This window comes from Pseudomyrmex gracilis, unplaced genomic scaffold, assembly GCF_002006095.1.
Source record: "Pseudomyrmex gracilis isolate BER0280 unplaced genomic scaffold, ASM200609v1 scaffold_75, whole genome shotgun sequence".
NCBI classification, from domain to species: Eukaryota; Metazoa; Arthropoda; class Insecta; order Hymenoptera; family Formicidae; genus Pseudomyrmex; species Pseudomyrmex gracilis.
In genome coordinates, this window is record NW_018020659.1 from 114639 (window position 1) to 122414 (window position 7776).

The following is a 7776-nucleotide window of genomic DNA, read 5'->3' on the forward strand; positions in this document are numbered from 1 at the left end:
AAAAAAAAAAAAAAAAATTGCCAGCAAATATCGACGAATATCGCGAAGATTGACAACGCGAAGAAAGCTAGCGCGACCGCGAAGCGCGCAGACGAGCAGACGTATCCACCCACGATGTAGCGTACTGTAACGAGGCTACAGTCCATTAAGTGCGTACGGCTATTATGGCTAATGCATTACGAAGCGATAAAAAACGGGAACTATAGCGCAGTGCTCTCCGGCTGCTCGCGCTCGCGCTCGCGCCCGCGCCCGCGCGCGCACACTCGAGAGAACCGGACCACATTCCATGTCGGACGAGAGTACGAACGCCGCTGCTCGATGCATCGTTCGGAGTACAACGCTCGTAGATACGTCGGGACGACACGCGCACACATTGCAAAACGCATCCAGATCCACCGTATCCGCGACGTTTGGTCGGTGATGTGCGTTCAAAATTCACGCGACATCTTCACGTTGTTTCGGCTTAAACACTTTTAAATTTGTTACTCTCATCTCGCGTCGCAACACACTCATCTATTTGGTGAAATAAAACTTATTGTTACTTTTCTTTGTTTTTGAATTTTTAACAATAAGTTCCTTTTGTGTAAAATAAACATTACGTGTGTCTTTAGACTTTTTATTTTTTTTTGCAGTTTTGTACCTCTTCTGGCTTTCAATTTTTTAATCCACGACGCGCGAAGCAGATGACAGAGAAAGCAGCGCTGCTACGAAAGATTTTTACGTCAAGATCGCATCTGGTTTTATCTGGTTATCCCGTAAATACAATAAGAAGAGAGCGGGTGTAAGGGGAAAACGGTGAGAAGAGAATTTAGACGCGGAAACGATAGGGTGTAGCGGTACGCGGGTAAAAAAAAAAAGAAAAAAAGAAACGGCAACCCTTTTCTCTCTTGTATCCCTCGCACGGAACCACGGAAACTACCTTGGAAATTCGACTCTAAAAATATTTCGTCTTATGGAGTTTCTCCGGTTTTTTCGGCCGCGTTTTACTCCCTCTCCTAACGCCCGACTCTTTTTTTTGTCTTCCCACCCTCGGGAGAGACGCGCATCAACCATATGGCCCGCGAGGGAGAGATAAAAAATTCATATTTTCACTAGAAGGGCTGAGACTCACAAGCGCAAGATATTTTTAAACTTCACGAGTGCTTCAAAAGAGCATTCAACTTTCGTTTGTCCGTTCATTCTCTTCGGGTTTCCATAAATCCTTTCGTGTCACTAGGTCTTAATTGTCAAGACGACGAAAGAAGACGTAAGAGAGAAAGACAAAAGAAAACGATAATTTCGACGAACCGAATTTTCACACATTACTGTATTATATATATAAAACGAACTGGATGTTTGTTACTACGCATAAATAAATATTTTTCTCCGTGTATATATTTTATACAAAAAATTAACGTCAATTGTTTTTTTTTGTCTCTGTATAAAAATCGCTTTAACTCCGTGTTTTTATCTTTTATCGAAACGATAATATATCAAACGACGAATGAAGCCGGATGCCGAGCGATAACTGAGATCAAAAATAGCTTTTCCATTATTTCCCGAACGATCGGTGCGGTCTTCCGTTATTAAAGGGTTTCTTTAGGCTAATGGTTTTCTCACACGGGAGATCCCCGAAAGAAACGGTAAAAACTCCCTCTTTCACAAATATATCGAAACCCCTTTCGGAAGCCGCACGAAGGTACGAGAGCGCGTTAAATCATTGGCACCGCGTATTACGCAAACTCACGAGGTCCCGTAATATTTTCCAATAATACCTGGAAACGCGATACTTTATTGGCGGATTAAAGGAGGACCTTTTTAAGAAAACGTTGAGAGAAAAATAGAGAGACGAAGAGAGGATGTGACCCGAGCCACATTCTGACCCATTTTCGAAGGGTTCCGCTTCAACCCTTTCGGGGGGGGGGGGACCTAACGGGACGCCGCAACTTTTTTTCCCACATTCTACTTTTCCGAAACTCGACTACCTGATCATCAACTGCGAGATTTAAACGGGTCTATTTCGTAATATAGAAAAAGGGTTTTGCCACCCTTTCTGTATTTCGGAACTTTGGTTTTTTTTTCTTTACCGAGAGAGAGTAAGAAATATATATGACGAGGGGTTGTTTTTCGTCATTATGATTGTGCGACAAGTTTCATAAATTTCTAAATAAGGTTTTTATTTTGTTACAGCACTTGAATAGTGTAGCAAATAATCAGATAACGCGGTAGATTGATTGAATTAAGAAAATAAAGCAATTTATATTTAACACATAAAAAGAAACGATACTTGGAATAATAAATTTTTTCACTAAATAAGGAGATAATTCATGTGGAATTTCCGTAAATTGATTGCGTACCGCTGATTACGAAGGAGGAAATATAGAAGTAATACAAAATACGAACAGAACGATAATTGTGATAAATGAGCGCGTTAAGACATCAAAAGGCAACGGAGAAACGTTCACACGGCGGACTATAATCACGTGAATCAGGCCCATTTTCGTTCATGACTCTCTTTTCAAGCTTTAATCATCCTTAATCCCCGTTACAAGCTACCCGCACGATGTAAATAGCTCGGAAATGTCAATCTAAAACTTGGAAGGGATATTAATGTCGCGATGTATCAGAAACGTAACGGGAATAACAAGTGCCAGAAGAAAAACTTCTGAAAAACAGATGCGCGTTATCTTCTAATACTTCTTTTTTTTTCACAAGAAAAAAGAAACCAACTTCGTGGAAGAGCGATAGTCTTGGGTAATGTAATAAAAAAACCCCAAAAAACGAAACGTTGACAATTTATGTGGCCATGTAACTTGAAAATATACTACGTGTTCCAATTTAAAGAACTTGGAAGAAATTGGATACTGAAAATCCCCTGAAAAGCTTCAGAGTTTTCGGTCTTATTTTCGACAAATAAGCGTTGTTCTCCCCCATAGCTTTTGATCACATCCAATTTCTGCGACGCCATAGCATCCCTCGTTTTCTCTCAATTAGCGCGACGACTTCCATAGAAACCCCGAATAATCGTCACCCCTGCGTAACGCATCGGCGATAAGCATCGACGGCATCACAAGGACCTTTACGGGGTAAAAAGTGGGAGTGTCCTTCGAGGGCACTCGAGTGACGTCATTGGTCGGTGGAAACGTCGTGCGCAAAGTGAAGTGGCGATTTTGCACAGGGGTGGAAAATTAATGTTCTCTCTCTCTTTCTCTTTCCAAAATCCTTTTTCCTTTCATGTCGTGTAAAAAATGTTTAAAAATAACAACTTGTTTCTGTATGTATCAAATTTTTAATCTTTTTACAAAAAAACGATTAAGATAACAACTATTATCAAACTAAATGGATAAGTATTAAAAAAAAATTCCGTTATTAGTAAAAACATAATGTAACTATTTATATATATTTATTCAAAATTTCATTTTCAAAATATTTTTAAAAAAACTGCCAAACACTAACAACAAAAGGTGATTCTTTCAATACCAAGTTGTCCATGATGACACAAATGCTTGTGAGGATTATTATTCCAATAATTTACATTGTCACTCTCGTTATACGTCACTTCGCATGACAATAGAAGTTATTTACCTAATACTCCAAGAGGATTCTGTTACTGTTCCCGACAGTAAAAGGGTCAACGTTCTCCAACGAAACCACCCCCACAAGGCCCACCTATCCACGCGCGCGTGTAAGGGCGTTTCACGACGGTAGCATGCGAAGCGGTGCGCGCTACTCGCCAGCCGGTGGACGAATGCATGCGACAGCGGTCGAAGAACGGAAGAAGAGGAAGGAGTTGCTCGGCGGTGGCAGAAACTCCGTCTCTTTGCCCCCGTCATCGTCGTCGTAGCCGTGTGGCGGTGCCGCGCGACGACAACGACGCCGGGGGCCGACGGGGGAAAGGAGGCAGAGACGCGTATCGTCGGGGGTGGGAGGCGGTAGAACGCCGAGCGAAGGCGGGGAGAATGCGACGCGTCACTGCGCCCGACGGGGTGGGGCATCCCACAGACGACGGGCTGGTGGGGGCCCCCGAAGTCTTTCTCCGTCCGGTGAAAGAGAGGACAGAAGGGGAGAGCAGCGTATATTTGCCCCCTCTTTCCCCCTCCCCGCTCTCTCTGTCTGTTACCCTTTGGAGGGGTTCAGTCATCTCGCGCCAGCCGAGCCACGCGCACTCTCTTCTCTGATATCCCGGGCTCGCTTGGAGAACCACCGGAAAACCACCCCGAGATTCTGCGTGCGGCAGCGGCGAGATATCGTCATTATCATTGCGAGGGTGGTGGTGTCCCACACGTCTGCCGCCAGGGGGTGGCGGTGGAGAACGGCGTGGTGAACGAATTCGCGCGGGCTCGAAAGAAAGAACGCGCAAAGCGAACCGCCCTCTCGGGACTCGGAAAGACCACCCCCACTTCTTCCCCCTCTCGATCGGACCCGCGCGCGCGCGAGCGCGCACCTCCCTCCTCGTCGCGGATGCTTAGACAACTTCGGGAATCGAAGACACACGGGTACCGAGGTTCATGGGTGGAGAATCCGCGCGGGTCCTACGCGATCGACCTCCCGTAAGACGAGAATTCGTCGGGACGAATATAGTTTTCCGAGTACCATGATAACGCCTATAACACGCCCGGAAACGACCTACTTTTTCATGGATTCTGGTAACTATTTGATTCCGAAACGCGTTGATTAAGTGTACGCAGTGTTTTGTTATCGACGAAACTGTCATCTCGTTCAACTTTCGCAATAAACGTCGTCCGATCGTTCTCTTCTTACCCCTCTTACCCCTCACATCCTAACAGAACAAATGCTTGAGTTTGAAATTCGTAATGACTTGCGGTGAAAAAATCAGACTGGAGCAGTGCACCATGAAAATTGGCGGTCGGGACAAAAATCAGTGGTGGTTGGTCGGGAGAACCACCAGTCGCTCGAGCTGAGGCCGAGAATGTTTGAGAGATCATTCGAATGTTTTACCAAAATTAAGAGGATCTTGAGTGACGTTGGTGGTTCAGGGTGACACTACGTGTGTTCGACGACGGTGGAAGTGATCTCAGTGGGCGATTCAAGAAAAGAACGAAGCTAAGTGCGTGCTTCATGTTTTTCGCGAGACAACGAAGACCTATTTCAAAAATTATGAAGAGCTTTAAGTGACCTATATATCTATTGATGATGATAAAGATGATGACGATGACGATAAATCCAAGCGACAAATCCAAAAACTCGAATCTTCGGTGTGAGTGATCGCGATCGCAAGAAGTTTTCGAATTTTTGGTGCGCGAGCAATTGAATTGTCTCGTTTTATATTATATTTGATTGTTTTAAAGTGAACGCGCGGACCCCGGGATGATCGGTGTGGATAATCGATAACTTTGTGAAACCAATTTGTCGATAGACACGCACGTCTGAACTATGATGATGTCGACGGGAGTGATACGTGGGAAGAACGGAGATAGTAACTAGAGAAAAAGAGGTAAAAAAAAAAAAAAAATTATTGCATAAGTCGATGTAGCGTTTTAACTCGTAAGAGAAATCGCGCTGAAAAAGTTTGGGCTTGTTAGCTCTCTCTCTTTCTCTCTTTCTCTCGTGTTGAGATATTCATATTTTTACACCTTTTTGAGATAAAATTGCACATGAGAAAGAAAACTATATATATCCCTTCGCTTTATTTATCCGCCGCGATTGAAAAAATAGAGAACATTTTGAGGGAAAACCTATTGAAATAATATTTTGTTCAAAGTGAATAAACGCGAATAAAAATTCTTCTGCTTCAAAACGAGTAAAGTAAAATTTACTTAATGACGTATTATCGAGGTTACCCCAATATACGTTTGAAATAACAGAAATAATAAATCAGTAATTTTTCAACGCACGGTGTTTGCTTGAATATTTCTCAAACCTGATGTTCCGCAACGATTCGCGTAAAAAAAAAAAAAAAAAAAAGAAAACTATCATCGGAATTACTTAAATTACTGTGTATTATTGATGGGACTTACTCTGTAATATTCAAGTGCGTATTAACGAATTATGAATCAGCGGTTTGCTCCTTCTGATGCGATATATCGACGTTGGCGTACATTAATCATAGTTGTCAGTCGATTTCACATCGCGTTTCATTCCGCGTCGAATCGAGCCGACGAGACGCTTCTCTGTCGTTTGTGAAAATTTGGTCGATTTCGTTTATTTTTCCCGTTTCCGCATTTTACCATTTTGCGCCATTTGCAAAAGCCGACAAAGCCGTTCGTAAATTCGTTTATTTCGAAATAAAACATCAAGCGAGAGCAAAGGCGTTTAAAATTATGTCACAACCAGTTGACCAGTAAGTCTTACGCGCGAGCGAGAGATGTAAAAAGAAGCTCTCTGGCATCACACGAGCGAGCGATTCCCTGAACTTTCGCGACAAGCGTTTCGAGAGAACGAAATTAGATTAGGTGAATTGTTCCTGACGATTCTGCGGAATTTTGTCGCGCAAAAATCCGCGCCAACACGAATTCGGCCGAGTTTTACGTTCGACTGCAGATCGATTTGGCAGAACTTGCACGACGAGCCGTCCAAAAACCGGTGCAGTCTCGCTCCAACTGCGCTTCACAGTTTCACGTTTGTTTAGTCCTCGAGAGAACGAAGAGACACTTTTTCGACTTGCTCCGTCCGTAATATTATACTCCTAATAACGTATTTTACGCTAACGTGACGTTAAATCGCGCATCGGCCAACTCCAACTAACAGTTTCGACACGAAAATTGTGCTTTGAATGACCGTCGACCTTCCCGTAGATATTTGACCCGGATCTCTCTTCCCGATAGGACGAGAAGTGGATTTTTTTTTTTTTTTTTTTAACGCTACTACTTTCCATTGAGAGATTAAATCATTTCTTTTCATGCGTTTGTGTTGTTTATTTTTTCTCACGGAAATATATTTTTTTCTTATGAAAAGATTTTTTTCTTTTTATGGAAATATATTTTTTTCTTATGGAAATTTCTCCAACGTCTAATTTGCGTTCGACATGTTGTTTTTCCAGCGACAAAACTTGCTGTCGCTCAAACGCGTCACGGGTGCGCAATTTCGCTCTCGCGCTGAAAAAAAAAAAAAAGAGAAAAAAACCGGCACTCTCGTTTGATCTGCAAATACTTAATCGCGTCGGATTTACGATATGATTTATCAGGATTTTATCGGGATTACTCTGGTTTCACGTGTGTACAAACGCTAATCAAACACGCGATATTTCGGAGGCCTTCCGCTCGTATTACGTTATATCGTTATTGCTTTGCGGCAAAAATCCTTCTGTAGAAAAAAAAAAATCCTTTTATTATCTCGATTTATCATCACGTGACGCGAAACAATTTGAGACGAAGCGTTTCGAGTTGCAGCGAACAATCGAAAGAAAAGATTCGCGCGAATCGGTCGATAATTGAGGAAGATGCGAAAAAAAACAAAAGACAACCGGAGTGAGAGTGAAAGTGAGAGTGAGAGAGAGAGAGAGAGGAGCGCAAGGAAGAAATGAAGAAATATCAGGAAAAGACAGAATAGAAATTGAGAAAAGAGAAGAAACGGAGAACGGAGAGGGGACGAGCGAGCAATCGCGCGCGTCGTGATATACGTCGCGGGATATATCTGCAAAAGAAGGAAAGGACGAAACAGGAGGATAGGGAGAAAGCAAAGAAAAGGGAGAAACGCGATTGCGAACGGCGAGATCCTCGGAAGAGAGGGAAGAAAACCACGAAACAATTGGAGAAGCGGAGGCGGCCGCATTTCATGTTGGCTGGCATCGGCTCCCTTTAAAGAGTCTCTTGCTTTTTGTTAGCTCTTCGAAAATTA

The 7776-nt window shown here is 43.0% G+C and overlaps 1 protein-coding gene across 5 annotated transcripts in view; it reads left to right on the forward strand.

Moving 5' to 3' along the window:
• The first annotated feature begins 4468 nt into the window (after positions 1–4468).
• LOC109854923 overlaps positions 4469–7776 on the forward strand; it is an 84362-nt gene continuing 81054 nt past the window's right edge. For all 5 annotated transcript variants that reach the window (XM_020428557.1, XM_020428561.1, XM_020428559.1 and 2 more), the window contains exon 1: positions 4469–5434. The gene's annotated coding sequence lies outside the window, so the exon portion shown is untranslated. The remainder of the gene's footprint in view (positions 5435–7776) is intronic.